Genomic DNA, 19704 nt, shown 5'->3' with positions numbered 1-19704 from the left:
TGTGCCAGCAGGTTTTGGACCGGTTACCCTTAGGCGGGAACTACAGTCGGCAAACTCTATGCTGGGTGTGAAACATCTTTTGCCGAGTTTCTTCAGTACTCGGCAAAATCGGAAATTCCAGCGGTGGTAATTTTAAAAAGAATTTTACGTTTAATGCCCTCGTAAGAGCCTCTACCTCCAATGCTTAGTGCTATAGACGGGCGCTACACGCATTAAAAAAGATAACGAGCAACCGCGCTAGCATCGATCTCTCCAACACAGAGGTTTTTGAGACTATCAGAATTTCCGGAGATAATTTAGTGCTTGCTTTAGCGCCCGACTCTGCTCAAACTAACTCATGCGAGAAAGAAGATACCAAGCGCCCGACGACATAAGTTGCATCGACGCAAGCCATAATCCCGGGATCGGCCCGGAATCGAACGTAACAGCTAGGATGGGGACCCGCCCATGCCAAGAGCCTCCGTTGTAGATGCCCGAATGGGCTAGAAGATGCAAAGCACCTGTTGTTTCAATGACAGAAAGGTGTGAGGAGGTTTGGATTAGGTTGAGGATAGACAAAGTGATTGGAAGAACTTGTGAAATTCGTGTGGGTGAAGTTGTCCTTGAGTTCTTACTCCTTCTACTAGGCCAGGATCTATCTATTTTGGATCTTCAGAATGCTTGTGAGTTGATCGCCATTACCGCTTCATACTTGTAGCGAAGAGGGCGTAAACTAATTCATGAGGGAAATACTCAAGATGTTAATCAGATTTTTATGGGGAGTCATGCTCTGATGGCAAATTCCGTCAATGCTTCCTCCCCCAATGCAACCAGTAAATGAGAGGGGTGGATTTGCTCTCTTATGGGTTTTGTAAAACTTAATGTTGATACATTTTTTTTGATCAAGACCTGCTTAGGGGCATAACTGATCGATGCTGCCCTAAGAGAGGATACATAGAAATTCATCGTTTGTGGAAATTGGAGAATTGATTGGTGTGTTGATGTCCTGACAGCTGAAGTTTTGCCTCTAAGATCCGGTCTATCCTTGCACAAAAGGTGGGCTTCAACCTTGTTATTAACTAGAAAAAATTGTTTCTAGAAATAATGGAAGACACAATGTAGTAACTTTATTTGTCACTTATGGAATTGCTATAGGTCATGTCCATGTCTCATGGGCATTTAAGCAGATGCGGTATATGCTGCATGTGTGATTTGTTCATCAGATGCAGCATACATATGCCCCTTGCGTTCTCTAAGAAATTGCTGAATCCGAGAATGGATCATGCGGCTAGTGGATCAATCCTTGCAGTTGTATGTAGCTTGCACCACCATCCGTCAGATACAATACAGTGAGGTTGCCATAGCATGGACGGACATGCAATGTGTCCCGTCACATATTTTCCTTCCATCATATCGACATCGTTCGCGTTTGTTTCTCCGCTCGCCTGGGCCTGGCCTCCGTTGGAACCGCCTCGGAGTTCAGATCAGATCCGGATCATGTTGTTTTGATCGACCGGTTCTTCCTTTGGAGTTCGGATTCCCGTATGCCCAGGACTCCACACTATATATATGACCACAGGGCAGGCTCGATCGGCACCGTATCCATTGACATTGTGCAAGAAACGAGAGCTCCAAAGCCTAGTAGTAACCAATCGATCTTTCCACGAGATGTCGTTCTTCAACGAGCGCCTCTTCGCCTCCATGGCAATGGCGGACATCCTCCGCTTCCCAGGAGAAGACCTGCACGACCACGCGCCCCGGAGCTGGCCCAAGGAAGCAAAGGCGCCGGAACTCCCGCTGCCGGTCGGATCGTCCCGTCAAGAGCCCCACTGCGTCGAGGACTGCCCGGAGGCCGATTCGACGCTCGCGGAGAGGAGAAGCTCCACCAGCGCTTCTGCGAAGTAATGCATGTGTGATGTGTTTGTGCGTGACCTTAAGGATTGCTGGTAGTAATTAATATACTTTGACAAGAGCATGACTCCCGAGTATAAAAGTATGCTAGTAGTACTTGTATTACTATATACAGTATAAGATTATGCTTTACTACTTAGGAGGTGTTTGGTTCGTGCATTTGTAACGGCACCCGATAACAGTGGTAATAGATAGCGTTGAATCGTGTTTGTTTAGATTACTCTGTAATTAGATAAGGTGTAATCCATCCCTAAAAAAATGATAACGTGTAATGCACCTGCAGAAAAAATGTTAGATAACGCGTAATCAGATCCCATCCTACTCAAAACTGATTCCGCTCAATCTTGGGCGACTGGGCATAATCGAAACTAGAAGCAAAAGCATGCTTTCCCGCGCCGATTAGCATGAGTATGAATTGCACAGTTGTTGTGATCCGGCACCAGATCCGGGCACTGCAAAAGCAGACCAGAGCGTCCTGCCACTACACTTCTTGCCGCCCACGCGACCAAGAGGTGAAGCCACCACCGCCACCGTGGAGCTTGCCGGAAAGCTAACCATGGTGCCCGCCATCCAGGACCACTGCCCTGGCACCCAAGCCCCTACGCACCACCAACCATCCACATCACGAGCACCTAACCATGATAGTAGAAGCGAAAGGCACCTCCTTTCACCTCTAGCCTGACATCAGCCACCGGGCCTGGGTCGGCGCCCCACCTATAGAAAGTGTTGGAAATATGTGCTAAAAGAGGTTTAACTAGTAGGCTTCTAAAATAAAATTTTAGGTCGAACTTCTACAATCAACTGGGAAAATGGCTTGACTTTCACATTGAAGCAATGGGCACCGCCATTTTGGTCACCGGGAGGTTCACGGTTTTGCGGGGCTTACTCACGTCTTTCTTGGCCGGCTGCTTCGCCAACTTGGGACACTTTCTTGCTGGCTCGACAGATTCACCTCGGCCGCGCTTCAAAGCTCAGAGCAATTGGGGCCTGCGCACCCGGATCTTGAGCTTTCTTCGACCAGGTCTTCTTAACAATGTAATCAGAAGGGGAGGACTCCACCTCCTCCTCACCATCACCATCAGTGTCGTCCTCCTCCTCATAGTCGTTGGCAGCATCACCTAACTCTTCGCCGCTCATATGCTGCGGGCCTCTGCTATTATTAGATGCCACGTCATCTGGGCCACGGTCAACACTCGAAACCAGTGACACCATCTTTTGCAAACTCTGAACAAGACATTCGGAAGACGAAGTGAAGACAAGAAAATTTACTAGATATCAAAATGTTTAAGGGCAAGGTTACGTCTGGAGGTCGGTGTGAGGTCGTAAGTGACCACCTTTTCGCTACCTCGGGTGACGTCAGGCTCGACGGTGATGCGCTTCACTTGGCCCTCAATCTCAGCCACTGTTATGGCCTTCAGATTCATTCGGGTGCGGTCACTCAGACCATCGTACATGTACATAGGCCTCACCCTCTCCTGAAGCGGCTGGACACAATGGCTAACGAAACCCTCCAGTAGGTCAATCCCTTCTATACCAACTCTCTTCATCCTGACCAAAGCCTCAACCAGGTTGTCAACGCTAGTTTTTTCAGTCTTGGAGACACTGAGTGTTTTCAGAGGCTCAACTCTCTTGCTAGTATAAGTTGGAAGACCCATTTGGGAGTCACTGGTCGGAACGTCCTTACAGTAAAACCAGGTATTCTTCCACGACTTAACGGTCTCCGAAAATCTTATGGCTGGAAAAGTACCCGAACTCTTAACTTGGACTCCTAATCCGCCGCGTAACTGGATGTCTTTGGTTTTATAATCACTCGGAGAAGTCTTTTTGATGGTTTGGGACCGGAAAGAAAAAAATATGTTTGAAGTAGGCCCAATGAGGAGGGCATCCGATGTAGTTCTCGCAAAGGGACACGAACACAGACAAGTAAACCATGACATTCGGCGGAATGTGATGGAGCTGCGCTCTGAAGTAATTTAGAAGTACGCGAAAAAACGGATGTAGAGGCATCGAGAAGCCCCTATCTATGTGGGAAGTAAGGACTACCAGTTCATTCGGCTGCGGCGCGGACTCCATTTTGCCGGGCTCAGGTAGCCTCTATTAACTGGAAACCGTAATACATGTGTGAATACATAGACCACAACATGTCCCTAGTAAGCCTCTAGTTGACTAGCTCGTTGATCAATAGATGGTTATGGTTTCCTGACCATGGACATTGGATGTCATTGATAACGGGATCACATCATTAGGAGAATGATGTGATGGACAAGACCCAATCCTAAGCATAGCACAAAATCGTGTAGTTCGTTTGCTAAGAGCTTTTCTAATGTCAAGTATCGTTTCCTTAGACCATGAGATTGTGCAACTCCCGGATACCGTAGGAATGCTTTGGGTGTACCAAACGTCACAATGTAACTGGGTGGCTATAAAGGTGCACTACAGGTATCTCCGAAAGTGTCTGTTGGGTTGGCACGAATCGAGACTGGGATTTGTCACTCCGTATGACGGAGAGGTATCTCTGGGCCCACTCGGTAATGCATCATCATAATGAGCTCAATGTGACTAATGAGTTAGCCATGGGATCATGCGTTACGGAACGAGTAAAGAGACTTGCCGGTAACGAGATTGAACGAGGTATTGGTATACCGACGATCGAATCTCGGGCAAGTAACATACCGATAGACAAAGGGAATTGTATACGGGATTGATTGAATCCCCGACATCGTGGTTCATCCGATGAGATCATCGTGGAACATGTGGGAGCCAATATGGGTATCCAGATCCCGCTATTGGTTATTGGCCGGAGAGGTATCTCGGTCATGTCTGCATGGTTCCCGAACCCGTAGGGTCTACACACTTAAGGTTTGGTGACGCTAGAGTTGTTATGGGAAATAGTATGTGGTTACCGAAGGTTGTTCGGAGTCCCGGATGAGATCCCGGACATGACGAGGAGCTCCGGAATGGTCCGGAGGTGAAGATCGGTATATTGGACGAAGGGTATTGGAGTCTGGAATTGTCCCGGGGGTACCAGGCTATGGCCAGCATGTCCGAAAGGGGTTTCGGAGGCCCCGGCAAGCGTAGGGGGGCCTTATGGGCCAAGGGGAAGGGGCAAACCAGCCCACTAAGGGGTTGTGCGCCCCTCCCAACCCCTCTCACGTAACCAGGAGAGGTGGGGGCGCCACCCCTAGGGCAGCCGCCCCTCCCGGCTTGGGGGGCAAGTTTCCTAGGGGGTGGGGGCGCCCAAACCCATCTAGGGTTTCCCCTGGCCGCCGCCTCCTCCTCTAGATCCATCTAGAGGGGTCGGCCCCCTCTCCCCTTCCCCCTATATATAGTGAGGGGGTGGGAGGGCAGACACACCCTTCCCTTGGCGCAGCCCCTTCCTCCTCATACATCTCCTCCTCCTCCGTAGTGCTTGGCGAAGCCCTGCCGGAGAACCACGAGCTCCATTGCCACCACGCCGTCGTGCTGCTGGAGTTCTCCCTCAACTTCTCCTCTCCCCTTGCTGGATCAAGAAGGAGGAGACGTCCCCGGGCTGTACGTGTGTTGAACGCGGAGGCGCCGTCCGTTCGGCGCTAGATCGTATCTTCCGCGATTTGAACCGCCGCGAGTACGACTCCATCAACCGCGTTCTTGTAACGCTTCCGCTTAGTGATCTTCAAGGGTATGAAGATGCACTCCCTCTCTCTCGTTGCTAGCATCTCCTAGATTGATCTTGGTGACACGTAGGAAAATTTTGAATTATTGCTACGTTCCCCAACAGTGGAGTCATGAGCTAGGTCTATGCGTAGATTCTATGCACGAGTAGAACACAAAGTAGTTGTGGGCGATGATTTGTTCAATTTGCTTGCCGTTACTAGTCTTATCTTGATTCGGCGGCATTGTGCGATGAAGCGGCCCGGACCGACCTTACATGTACTCTTACGTGAGACAGGTTCCACCGACTGACATGCACTTGATGCATAAGGTGGCTAGCGGGTGTCTGTCTCTCCCACTTTAGTCGGATCGGATTCGATGAAGAGGGTCCTTATGAAAGGTAAATAGCAATTGGCATATCACCATTGTGGTTTTGCGTAGGTAAGAAACGTTCTTGCTAGAAACCCATAGCAGCCACGTAAAACATGCAACAACAATTAGAGGACGTCTAACTTGTTTTTGCAGGGTATGCTATGTGATGTGATATGGCCAAAAGGATGTGATGAATTATATATATGTGATGTATGAGATTGATCATGCTCTTGTAATAGGAATCACGACTTGCATGTCGATGAGTATGACAACCGGCAGGAGCCATAAGAGTTGTCTTAATTTATTGTATGACCTGCGTGTCAATGAAAAACGCCATGTAATTACTTTACTTTATTGCTAACCGTTAGCCATAGTAGTAGAAGTAATAGTTGGCGAGACAACTTCATGAAGACACGATGATGGAGGTCATGGTGTCATGCCGGTGACGAAGGTGATCATGTTGTTGGAAATATGCCCTAGAGGCAATAATAAATTGGTTATTATTATATTTCCTTGTTCATGATAATCGTTTATTATCCATGCTAAAATTGTATTGATAGGAAACTCAGATACATGTGTGGATACATAGACAACACCATGTCCCTAGTAAGCCTCTAGTTGACTAGCTCGTTGATCAATAGATGGTTACGGTTTCCTGACCATGGACATTGGATGTCGTTGATAACGGGATCACATCACAAGGAGAATGATGTGATGGACAAGACCCAATCCTAAGCCTAGCACAAGATCGTGTAGTTCGTTTGTTAAGAGCTTTTCTAATGCCAAGTATCATTTCCTTAGACCATGAGATTGTGCAACTCTCGGATACCGTAGGAATGCTTTGGGTGTACCAAACGTCACAACGTAACTGGGTGGCTATAAAGGTGCACTACAGGTATCTCCGAAAGTGTCTGTTGGGTTGGCACGAATCGAGACTGGGATTTGTCACTCCGTGTAAACGGAGAGGTATCTCTGGGCCCACTCGGTAGGACATCATCATTATGTGCACAATGTGACCAAGGAGTTGATCACGGGATGATGTGTTACAGAACGAGTAAAGAGACTTGCCGGTAACGAGATTGAACAAGGTATGGGGATACCGACGATCGAATCTCGGGCAAGTAACATACCGATTGACAAAGGGAATTATATACGGGATTGATTGAATCCCCGACATCGTGGTTCATCCGATGAGATCATCGTGGAACATGTGGGAGCCAACATGGGTATCCAGATCCCGCTGTTGGTTATTAACCGGAGAATGTCTCGGTCATGTCTGCATGGTTCCCGAACCCGTAGGGTCTACACACTTAAGGTTCGATGACGCTAGGGTTATAGGGAATAGATATACGTGGTTACCGAATGTTGTTCGTAGTCCCGGATGAGATCCCGGACGTCACGAGGAGTTCCGGAATGGTCCGGAGGTAAAGATTTATATATGGGAAGTCCTGTTTTGGTCACCGGAAAAGTTTCGAGTGCTATCGGTAACGTACCGAGACCACCGGGAGGGTCCCGGGGGTCCACCAGGTGGGGCCACCGGCCCCAGAGGGCTGCGTGGGCCAAGTGTGGGAAGGGACCAGCCCCTAGGTGGGCTGGTGCGCCTCCCACAAGGGGCCCAGGGCGCAGGAAGGTGGGAAGGGGGAAACCCTAGGCTAAGATGGGCCTAAGGCCCATCTAGTGGGGCGCCCCCCTCTCTCCCCCTTTGGCCGCCCCCCAAGTCCCATCTAGGGCTGGCCGCCCCCCTTGGGGGGAACCCTAGATGGGGGCGCAGCCCCTCCCCCTCCCCTATATATAGTGGGGGTTTTGGGGCTGCCATACACATGAGACTTCCTCTCTCTTGGCGCAGCCCTACCCCTCTCCCTCCTCCTCTCCCGCGGTGCTTGGCGAAGCCCTGCAGGATTGCCACGCTCCTCCATCACCACCACACCGTTGTGCTGCTGCTGGACGGAGTCTTCCCCAACCTCTCCCTCTCTCCTTGCTGGATCAAGGCGTGGGAGACGTCACCGGGCTGCACGTGTGTTGAACGCGGAGGCACCGTTCTTCGGTGCTTAGATCAGAATCAACCGTGATCTGAATCGCTACGAGTATGACTCCTTCATCCGCGTTCTTGCAATGCTTCCGCATCGCGATCTACAAGTGTATGTAGATGCACTCCCCTTCCCCTCGTTGCTAGATTACTCCGTAGATTGATCTTGGTGATGCGTAGAAAATTTTGAATTTCTGCTACGTTCACAACAGTGGCATCATGAGCTAGGTCTATGCGTAGTTTCTATGCATGAGTAGAACACAAAGTAGTTGTGGGCGTCGATGTTGTCAATTTACTTGCCATTACTAGTCTTATCTTGATTCGGCGGCATCGTGGGATGAAGCGGCCCGGACCGACCTTACACGTACACTTACGTGAGACAGGTTCCACCGACTGACATGCACTAGTTGCATAAGGTGGCTAGCGGGTGTCTGTCTCTCCCACTTTAGTCGGATCGGATTCGATGAAAAGGGTCCTTATGAAGGGTAAATAGAAATTGGCATATCACATTGTGGCTTTTGCGTAGGTAAGAAATGTTCTTGCTAGAAACCCATAGCAGCCACGTAAAACATGCAACAACAATTAGAGGACGTCTAACTTGTTTTTGCAGGGTATGCTATGCGATGTGATATGGCCAAAAGGATGTGATGAATGATATATGTGACGTATGAGATTGATCATGGTCTTGTAATAGGAATCACGACTTGCATGTCGATGAGTATGACAACCGGCAGGACCCATAGGAGTTGTCTTAATTTATTGTATGACCTGCGTGTCAATGAAAACGCCATGTAATTACTTTACTTTATTGCTAACCGTTAGCCATAGTAGTAGAAGTAATAGTTGGCGAGACAACTTCATGAAGACACGATGATGGAGATCATGGTGTCATGCCGGTGACGAAGGTGATCATGCCGCGCCTCGAAGATGGAGATCTAAGGCGCAAGATGATATTGGCCATATCACGTTACCTTGTGATTTGCATGTGATGTTTATCATGTTTACATCTTATTTGCTTAGAACAACGGTAGCATAAATAAGATGATCCCTCACTAAAATTTCAAGAGACGTGTTCCCCCTAACTGTGCACCGTTGCGAAGGTTCGTTGTTTCGAAGCACCACGTGATGATCGGGTGTGATAGATTCTAATGTTCGAATACAACGGGTGTTGACGAGCCTAGCATGTACAGACATGGCCTCGGAACACATGTGAAACACTTAGGTTGACTTGACGAGCCTAGCATGTACAGACATGGCCTCGGAACACAAGAGATCGAAAGGTCGAACATGAGTCGTATAGTAGATGCGATCAACATGGAGATGTTCACCGATGATGACTAGTCCTTCTCACGTGATGATCGGACACGGCCTAGTTTGACTCGGATCATGTATCACTTAGATGACTAGAGGGATGTCTATCTGAGTGGGAGTTCATTGAATAATCAGATGAACTTAATTATCATGAACATAGTCAAAAGGTCTTTGCAAATTATGTCATAGCTTACACTTTAGTTCTACTGTTTAAGATATGTTCCTAGAGAAAATTTAGTTGAAAGTTGATAGTAGCAATTATGCGAACTGGGTCCGTGAACTAAGGATAGTCCTCATTGCTGCACAGAAGGCTTATGTCCTTAATGCACCGCTCGGTGTGCTGAACCTCAGCGTCGTCTGTAGATGTTGCGAAACATCTGACATACGCGTTTTGATGACTACGTGATAGTTCAGTGCGTAATGCTAACGGTTTAGAATTGTGGCACCAGAGACGTTTTGAAACATCGCAGAACATATGAGATGTTCCGAAGACTGAAATTGGGATTTCAGACTAGTGCCCACGTCAAGAGGTATGAGACCCCTGACAAGTTTCTTAAGCCTACAAACTAAGGGAGAAAAGCTCAATCGTTGAGCATGTGCTCAGATTGTCTGAGTACCACAATCGCTTGAATCGAGTGGGAGTTAATCTTCCAGATGAGATAGTGATAGTTCTCCATAGTCACTGCCACCAAGCTATTAGAACTTCGTGATGAACTATAACATATCAGGGATAGATATGATGATCCTTGAGCTATTCGCGATGTTTGACACCGCGAAAGTAGAAATCAAGAAGGAGCATCAATTGTTGATGGTTAGTAAAACCACTAGTTTCTAGAAGGGCAAGGGCAAAAGGGATACTTCATGAAACAACAAATCATTTGCTGCTCTAGTGAACAATCCCAAGGTTGAACCCAAACCCGAGACTAAGTGCTTCTGTAATGAGGGGAACGGTCACTGAAGCGGTACTACCCTAGATACTTGGTAGATGAGAAGGCAGGCAAGGTCGACAGAAGTATATTAATGTGTACTTTACTAGTACTCCTAGTAGCACCAGGGTATTAGATACCGGTTCGGTTGCTAAGTGTTAGTAACTCGAAATAAAAGCTGCGGAATAAACGGGGACTAGCTAAAGGTGAGATGACGATATGTTGGAAGTGTTTCCAAGGTTGATGAGATCAAGCATCGCATGCTCCCTCTACCATCGAGATTGGTGTTAAACCTAAATAATTGTTATTTGGCGTTTGCGTTGAGCATAAACATGATTGGATTATGTTTATCGCAATACGGTTATTCATTTAAGGAGAATAATGGTTACTCTGTTTATTTGAATAATACCTTCAATGGTCTTGCACCTAAAATGAATCTCGATCGCAGTGATACACATGTTCGTGCCAAAAGATATAAAATAGTGATGATAGTACCACATACTTGTGGCACTGCCATTTGAGTCATGTTGGTATAGAACGCATGAAGAAGCTCCATGTAGATGGATCTTTGGACTCACTCGTTTTTGAAAAGATTGAGACATGCGAACCATGTCTATTGGTATATATGCATGAAGAAACTCCATGCAGATGGATCGTTTGGACTCACTTGATTTTGAATCACTTGAGACATGCAAATCATACCACATGGGCAAGATAACTGAAAAGCCTCGTTTTCAGTAAGATGGAACAAGAGAGCAACTTGTTGGAAGTAATACATTTGATGTGTGCAGTCCAATGAGTGCTGAGGCACGCAGTGGATATCGATATGTTCTTACTTCACAGATGATTTGAGTAGATGCTGAGAATATTTACTTGATGAAACACAAGTCTGAATTATTGAAAGGTTCAAGTAATTTCAGAGTGAAGTTGAAGATCGTCGTGACAAGAGGATAAAATGTCTATGATATGATCATAGAGATATCTGAGTTACGAGTTTGGCACACAATTAAGACATTGTGGAAAGTGTTTCACAATTAATACCGCCTGGAACACCACAATGTGATGGTGTGTCCGAACATCATAACTGCACCCTATTGGATATGGTGCAAACCATGATGTCTCTCATCGAATTACCACTATCGTTTATGGGTTAGGCATTAGAGACAACTGCATTCACTTTAAATAGGGCACCACGCAATTCCGTTGATACGACACCGTTTAGAGAAACCTAAGTTTTCGTTTCTTAAAAGTTTGGGGATGCGACGCTTATGTGAAAAAGTTTCAGGCTGATAAGCTCGAACCCAAAGCGGATAAATGCATCTTCATGGAATACCCAAAACAGTTGGGTATACCTCCTATTTCAGATCTGGAAGCAAAAGTAATTGCTTCTAGAAACGGGTCCTTTCTCGAGGAAAAGTTTCTCTCGAAAGAATTGAGTGGGAGGATGGTGGAGACTTGATGAGGTTATTGAACCGTCACTTCAACTAGTGTGTAGCAGGGCACAAGAAGTTGTTCCTGTGTCACCTACACCAATTGAAGTGGAAGCTTATGATAGTGATCATGAAACTTCGGATCAAGTCACTACCAAACCTCGTAGGACGGCGAGGATGCGTACTACTTTAGAATAGTACGTGATCCTGTCTTGGAAGTCATGTTGCTAGACAACAATGAACCTACAAGCTATGGAGAAGCGATGGTGGGCCCGGATTCCGACGAATGGCTCGAGGCCATAAAAATTCGAGAGAGGATCCATGTACTTGATGGTCGTAAGGCTGTTGGGTGCAGATGGATTTTAAAAGGAAGACAGACAATGATGGTAAGTGTCACCATTAAGAAAGCTCGACTTGTCGTTAAGATGTTTTCCGACAAGTTCAAGGAGTTGACTACGATGAGATTTTCTCACTCGTAGCGATGCTAAGAGTCTGTTGGAATTGTGTTAGCAGTTACTGCATTATTTATGAAATCTTGCGGATAGGATATCAAAACAAGTTTCCTTACCAGTTTTCGTAAGGAAAGGTTGTATGTGATACAACCAGAAGGTTTTTGTCAATCCTGAAAGATGCTAACAAGTATGCAAAGCTCCAGCAATCCTTCTAAGGACTGGAGTAAGCATCTTGGAGTTGGAATGTATGCTTTGATGAGATGATCAAAGATTTTGGGTTTATACAAAGTTTGTTAGAAACTTGTATTTACAATAAAGTGAGTGGGAGCGCTACAACATTTCTGATAAGTATATGTGAATGACATATTGTTGATCCGAAATGATGTAAAATTTCTGGAAAGCATAAAGGGTTGTTTGAAAGGAGTTTTTCAAAGGAAGACCTGGATAAAGCTGCTTACAAATTGGGCATCAAGATCTATAGAGATAGATCAAGACGCCTGATGATACTTTCAAAGAACGCACACCTTGACATGATTTTGAAAGAGTTCAAAATAGATCAGCAAAGAAGGAGTTCTTGGCTGTGTTACAAGGTGTGAGTATTGAGTAAGACTCAAGACCTGACCACAGCAGAAGAGAGAGAAAGGACGAAGGTCGTCCCCTATGCTTTAGACATAGGCTCTACGATATGCTATGTTGTGTACCGCACATGAAGTGTACCTTGCCATGAGTTGGTCAAGGGGTACAATAGTGATCCGGGAATGGATCACATGACAGCGGTCGAACTTATCCTTAGTATCTAGTGGACTAAGGATTTTCTCGATTATGGAGGTGAAAAGGGGTTCGTCGTAAAGGGTTACGTCGATCCGAACTTTGACACTAATCCGGATGACTCTGAGTAGTAAACCGGATTCGTATAGTAGAGCAGTTATTTGAAATGGCTCCAAGTAGCGCGTGGTAGCATCCACAAGATGACATAGATATTCGTAAAGCACACACGGATCTGAAAGGTTCAGACCCGTTGACTAATAACCTCTCTCACAAGCATAACATGATCAAACCAGAACTCATTGAGTGTTAATCACATAGTGATGTGAACTAGATTGTTGACTCTAGTAAACTCTTTGGATGTTGGTCACATGGTGATGTGACCTGTGAGTGTTAATCACATGGTGATGTGAACTAGATTATTGACTCTAGTGCAAGTGGGAGACTGTTGGAAATATGCCCTAGAGGCAATAATAAATTGGTTATTATTATATTTCCTTGTTCATGATAATCGTTTATTATCCATGCTAAAATTGTATTGATAGGAAACTCAGATACATGTGTGGATACATAGACAACACCATGTCCCTAGTAAGCCTCTAGTTGACTAGCTCATCAATAGATGGTTACGGTTTCCTGACCATGGACATTGGATGTCGTTGATAACGGGATCACATCATTAGGAGAATGATGTGATGGACAAGACCCAATCCTAAGCCTAGCACAAGATCGTGTAGTTCGTTTGCTAAGAGCTTTTCTAATGTCAAGTATCATTTCCTTAGACCATGAGATTGTGCAACTCCCGGATACCGTAGGAATGCTTTGGGTGTACCAAACGTCACAACGTAACTGGGTGGCTATAAAGGTGCACTACAGGTATCTCCGAAAGTGTCTGTTGGGTTGGCACGAATCGAGACTGGGATTTGTCACTCCGTGTAAACGGAGAGGTATCTCTGGGCCCACTCGGTAGGACATCATCATTATGTGCACAATGTGACCAAGGAGTTGATCACGGGATGATGTGTTACGGAACAAGTAAAGAGACTTGCCGGTAACGAGATTGAACAAGGTATGGGGATACCGACGATCGAATCTCGGGCAAGTAACATACCGATTGACAAAGGGAATTGTATACAGGATTGATTGAATCCCCGACATCGTGGTTCATCCGATGAGATCATCGTGGAACATGTGGGAGCCAACATGGGTATCCAGATCCCGCTGTTGGTTATTGACCGGAGAACGTCTCGGTCATGTCTGCATGGTTCCCGAACCCGTAGGGTCTACACACTTAAGGTTCGATGACGCTAGGGTTATAGGGAATAGATATACGTGGTTACCGAATGTTGTTCGCAGTCCCGGATGAGATCCCGGATGTCACGAGGAGTTCCGGAATGGTCCGGAGGTAAATATTTATATATGGGAAGTCCTGTTTTGGTCACCGGAAAAGTTTCGGGTGCTATCGGTAACGTACCGGGACCACCGGGAGGGTCCCGGGGGTCCACCAGGTGGGGCCATCGGCCCCAGAGGGCTGCGTGGGCCAAGTGTGGGAAGGGACCAGCCCCTAGGTGGGCTGGTGCGCCTCCCACAAGGGGCCCAGGGCGCAGGAGGGGGGGAGGGGGAAACCCTAGGCTAAGATGGGCCTAAGGCCCATCTAGTGGGGCGCCCCCCTCTCTCCCCCTTTGGCCGCCCCCCAAGTCCCATCTAGGGCTGGCCGCACCCCTTGGGGGGGGGAACCCTAGATGGGGGCGCAGCCCCTCCCCCTCCCCTATATATAGTGGGGGTTTTGGGGCTGCCATACACATGAGACTTCCTCTCTCTTGGCGCAGCCCTACCCCTCTCCCTCCTCCTCTCCCGCGGTGCTTGGCGAAGCCCTGCAGGATTGCACGCTCCTCCATCACCACTACGCCGTCGTGCTGCTGCTGGACGGAGTCTTCCCCAACCTCTCCCTCTCTCCTTGCTGGATCAAGGCGTGGGAGACGTCACCGGGCTGCACGTGTGTTGAACGCGGAGGCACCGTTCTTCGGTGCTTAGATCGGAATCAACCGTGATCTGAATCGCTACGAGTACGACTCCTTCATCCGCGTTCTTGCAACGCTTCCGCATCGCGATCTACAAGGGTATGTAGATGCACTCCCCTTCCCCTCGTTGCTAGATTACTCCATAGATTGATCTTGGTGATGCGTAGAAAATTTTGAATTTCTGCTACGTTCCCCAACACATGTCGCGCCTCGAAGATGGAGATCAAAAGGCGCAAGATGATATTGGCCATATCATGTCACTTTATGATTTGCATGTGATGTTTGTCATGTTAACATCTTATTTGCTTAGAACGACGGTAGCATAAATAAGATGATCCCTCACTAAAATTTCAAGAGATGTGTTCCCCCTAACTGTGCACCGTTGCGAAGGTTCGTTGTTTCGAAGCACCACGTGATGATCGGGTGTGATAGATTTTAACGTTCGCATACAACGGGTGTAAGCCAGATTTACACATGCGAAACACATAGGTTGACTTGACGAGCCTAGCATGTACAGACATGGCCTCGGAACACAAGAGACCAAAAGGTCGAACATGAGTCATATAGTAGATACGATCAACATGAAGATGTTCACCGATGATAACTAGTCCGTCTCACGTGATGATCGGACACGGCCTAGTTGACTCGGATCATGTATCACTTAGATGACTAGAGGGATGTCTATCTAAGTGGGAGTTCATCAAATAATCAGATGAACTTAATTATCATGAACATAGTCAAAAGGTCTTTGCAAATTATGTCATAGCTTACGCTTTGGTTCTACTGTTTAAGATATGTTCCTAGAGAAAATTTAGTTGAAAGTTGATAGTAGCAATTATGCGGGCTGGGTCCGTAAACTGAGGATTATCCTCATTGCTGCGCAGAAGGCTTATGTCCTTAATGCACCACTCGGTGTGTGAACCTCGAGCGTCGTCTGTGCATGTTGCGAACATCTGACATACACGTTTTGATGACTACGTGATAGTTCAGTGCGTAATGCTAACGGTTTAGAATTGAGGCGCCAAAGACGTTTTGAAACGTCGCAGAACATATGAGATGTTCCAAAGAATGAAATTGGGATTTTAGACTAGTGCCCACGTTAAGAGGTATGAGACCTCTGACAAGTTTCTTAAGCCTGCAAACTAAGGGAGAAAAGCTCAATCGTTGAGCATGTGCTCAGATTGTCTGAGTACTACAATCGCTTGAATCGAGTGGGAGTTAATTTTCCAGATGAGATAGTGATGGTTCTCCATAGTCACTGCCACCAAGCTATTAGAGCTTCGTGATGAACTATAACATATCAGGGATAGACATGATGATCCTTGAGCAACTCGCGATGTTTGACACCGCGAAAGTAGAAATCAAGTAGGAGCATCAATTGTTGATGGTTAGTAAAACCACTAGTTTCAAGAAGGGCAAGGGAAAGAAGGGATACTTCATGAAACGACAAATCAGTTGCTGCTCTAGTAAAGAAACCCAAGGTTGAACCCAAACCCGAGACTAAGTGCTTCTGTAATGAGGGGAACGGTCACTGAAGCAGAACTACCCTAGATACTTGGTAGATGAGAAGGCAGGCAAGGTCGACATAAGTATATTGGATATACATTATATTAATGTGTACTTTACTACTACTCCTAGTAGCACCAGGGTATTAGATACCGGTTCGGTTGCTAAGTGTTGGTAACTCGAAATAAAAGGCTACGGAATAAACGGAGACTAGCTAAAGGTGAGATGACGATATGTGTTGGAAGTGTTTCCAAGGTTGATGTGATCAAGCATCGCATGCTCCCTCTACCATCGAGATTGGTGTTAAACCTAAATAATTGTTATTTGGTGTTTGCGTTGAGCATAGACATGATTGGATTATGTTTATCGCAATACGGTAATTCATTTAAGGAGAATAATGGTTACTCTGTTTATTTGAGTAATACCTTCAATGGTCTTGCACCTAAAATGAATGGTTTATTGAATCTCGATCGTAGTGATACACATGTTCATGCCAAAAGATATAAGATAGTAATGATAGTACCACATACTTGTGGCACTTCCATTTGAGTCATATTGGTATAAAAACGCATGAAGAAGCTCCATGTTGATGGATCTTTGGACTCACTCATTTTTGAAAAGATTGAGACATGCGAACCATGTCCATTAGTATATATGCATGAAGAAAGTCCATACAGATGGATCGTTTGGACTCACTTGAGTTTGAATCACTTGAGACATGTAAATCATACCACATGGGCAAGATGACTGAAAGGCCTCGTTTTCAGTAAGATGGTACAAGAAAGCAACTTGTTGGAAGTAATACATTTTGATGTGTGCAGTCCAATGAGTGCTGAGGCACGCTGTGGATATTGTTATGTTCTTACTTCACAGATGATTTGAGTAGATGCTGAGAATATTTACTTGATGAAACACAAGTCTGAATTATTGAAAGGTTCAAGTAATTTCAGAGTGAAGTTGAAGATCGTCGTGACAAGAGGATAAAATGTCTATGATATGATCATAGAGATGAATATCTGAGTTATGAGTTTGGCACACAATTAAGACATTGTGGAAATCATTTCACAACTAATACCGACTGGAACACCATAGTGTGATGGTGTGTCCGAACATCATAACTGCACCCTATTGGATATGGTGCATACCATGATGTGTCTTATCGAATTACCACTATCGTTTATGGGTTAGGCATTAGAGACAACCGCATTCACTTTAAATAGGGCACCACGCAATTCCGTTGAGACGACACCGTATGAACTATGGTTTAGAGAAACCTAAGCTGTCGTTTCTTAAAAGTTTGGGGCTGCGACGCTTATGTGAAAAAGTTTCAGGCTGATAAGCTCGAACCCAAAGCGGATAAATGCATCTTCATAGAATACCCAAAACAGCTGGGTATACCTCCTATTTCAGATCTGGAAGCAAAAGTGATTGTTTCTAGAAACGGGTCCTTTCTCGAGGAAAAGTTTCTCTCGAAAGAATTGAGTGGGAGGATGGTGGAGACTTGATGAGGTTATTGAACTATGACTTCAACTAGTGTGGAGCAGGGCACAAGAAGTTGTTCCTGTGGCACCTACACCAATTGAAGTGGAAGCTTATGATAGTGATCATGAAACTTCGGATCAAGTCACTACCAAACCTCGTAGGTCGACAAGGATGCGTACTACTTCAGAGTGGTACATAATCCTGTCTTGGAAGTCATGTTGCTAGACAACAATGAACCTACGAGCTATGGGGAAGCGATGGTGGGCCCGGATTCCGACGAATGGCTCAAGGCCATAAAATCCGAGAGAGGATCCATGTATAAAAGCAAAGTATAGACTTTGGAAGAACTACTTGATGGTCGTAAGGCTGTTGGGTGCAGATGGATTTTAAAAGAAAGACGGACAATGATGGTAAGTGTCACCATTAAGAAAGCTCGACTTGTCGTTAAGATGTTTTTCGACAAGTTCAAGGAGTTGACTATGATGAGACTTTCTCACTCGTAGCGATGCTAAGAGTCTGTTAGAATTATATTAGCAGGTACTGCATTATTTATGAAATCTTGCAGATAGGATGTCAAAATATTGTTTCCTCGACGATTTTCTTGAGGAAAGGTTGTATGTGATACAACCAGAAGGTTTTGTCAATCCTGAAATATGCTAACAAGTATGCAAAGCTCTAGCAATCCTTCTAAGGACTGGAGTAAGCATCTCGGAGTTGGAATGTACGCTTTGATGAGATGATCAAAGATTTTGGGTTTATACAAAGTTTATGAGAAACTTGTATTCCAAAGAACTGAGTGGGAGCACTATAGAATTTTTGATGAGTATATGCCGTTAACATATTGTTGATCAGAAATGATGTAGAATTTTTGGAAAGCATACAGGGTTATTTGAAAAGTGTTTTTCAATGGAAAACCTGGATTAAGCTACTTGAACATTGAGCATCAAGATCTATAAGGATAGATCAAAAACGCTTAATAGTACTTTCAAATGAATACATACCGTGACAAGATTTTGAAGGAGTTCAAAATAGATCAGCAAAGAAGGAGTTCTTGGCTGTGTTACAAGGTGTGAGTATTGAGTAAGACTCAAAACCTGACCACGGCAGAAGAGAGAGAAAGGACGAAGGTCGTCCCCTATGCTTTAGACGTAGGCTCTACAGTATGCTATGCTGTGTACCGCACCTGAAGTGTGCCTTGCCATGAGTTAGTCAAGGGCTACAATAGTGATCCAGGAATGGATCACATGACAGCGGTTGAACTTATCCTTAGTAACTAGTGGACTAGGGAATTTTCTCGATTATGGAGGTGGTAAAAGAGTTCGTCGTAAAGGGTTACGTCAATGCAAACTTTGACACTAATCCGGATGACTCTGAGTAGTGAACCGGATTCGTATAGTAGAGCAGTTATTTGGAATAGCTCCAAGTAGCGCGTGGTAGCTGCATCTACAAGATGACATAGAGATTTGTAAAGCACACACGGATCTGAAAGGTTCAGACCCGTTGACTAATAACCTCTCTCACAAGCGAGATATGAACAAACCCCATGGGTGTTGGATTCATTACAATCACATAGTGATGTGAACTAGATTATTGACTCTAGTGCAAGTGGAAGACTGTTGGAAATATGCCCTAGAGGCAATAATAAAATGGTTATTATTATATTTCCTTGTTCATGATAATTGTCTATTGTTCATGCTATAATTGTATTAGCTGGAAACCGTAATACAAGTGTGAATACATAGACCACAACATGTCCCTAGTAAGCCTCTAGTTGACTAGCTCGTTGATCAATAAATGGTTATGGTTTCCTGACCATGGACATTGGATGTCATTGATAACGGGATCACATCATTAGGAGAATGATGTGATGGACAAGACCCAATCCTAAGCATA

Source organism: Triticum aestivum, chromosome 6D, assembly GCF_018294505.1.
Source record: "Triticum aestivum cultivar Chinese Spring chromosome 6D, IWGSC CS RefSeq v2.1, whole genome shotgun sequence".
NCBI lineage: Eukaryota > Viridiplantae > Streptophyta > Magnoliopsida > Poales > Poaceae > Triticum > Triticum aestivum.
Note: the sequence above shows the minus strand (reverse complement) of the source record.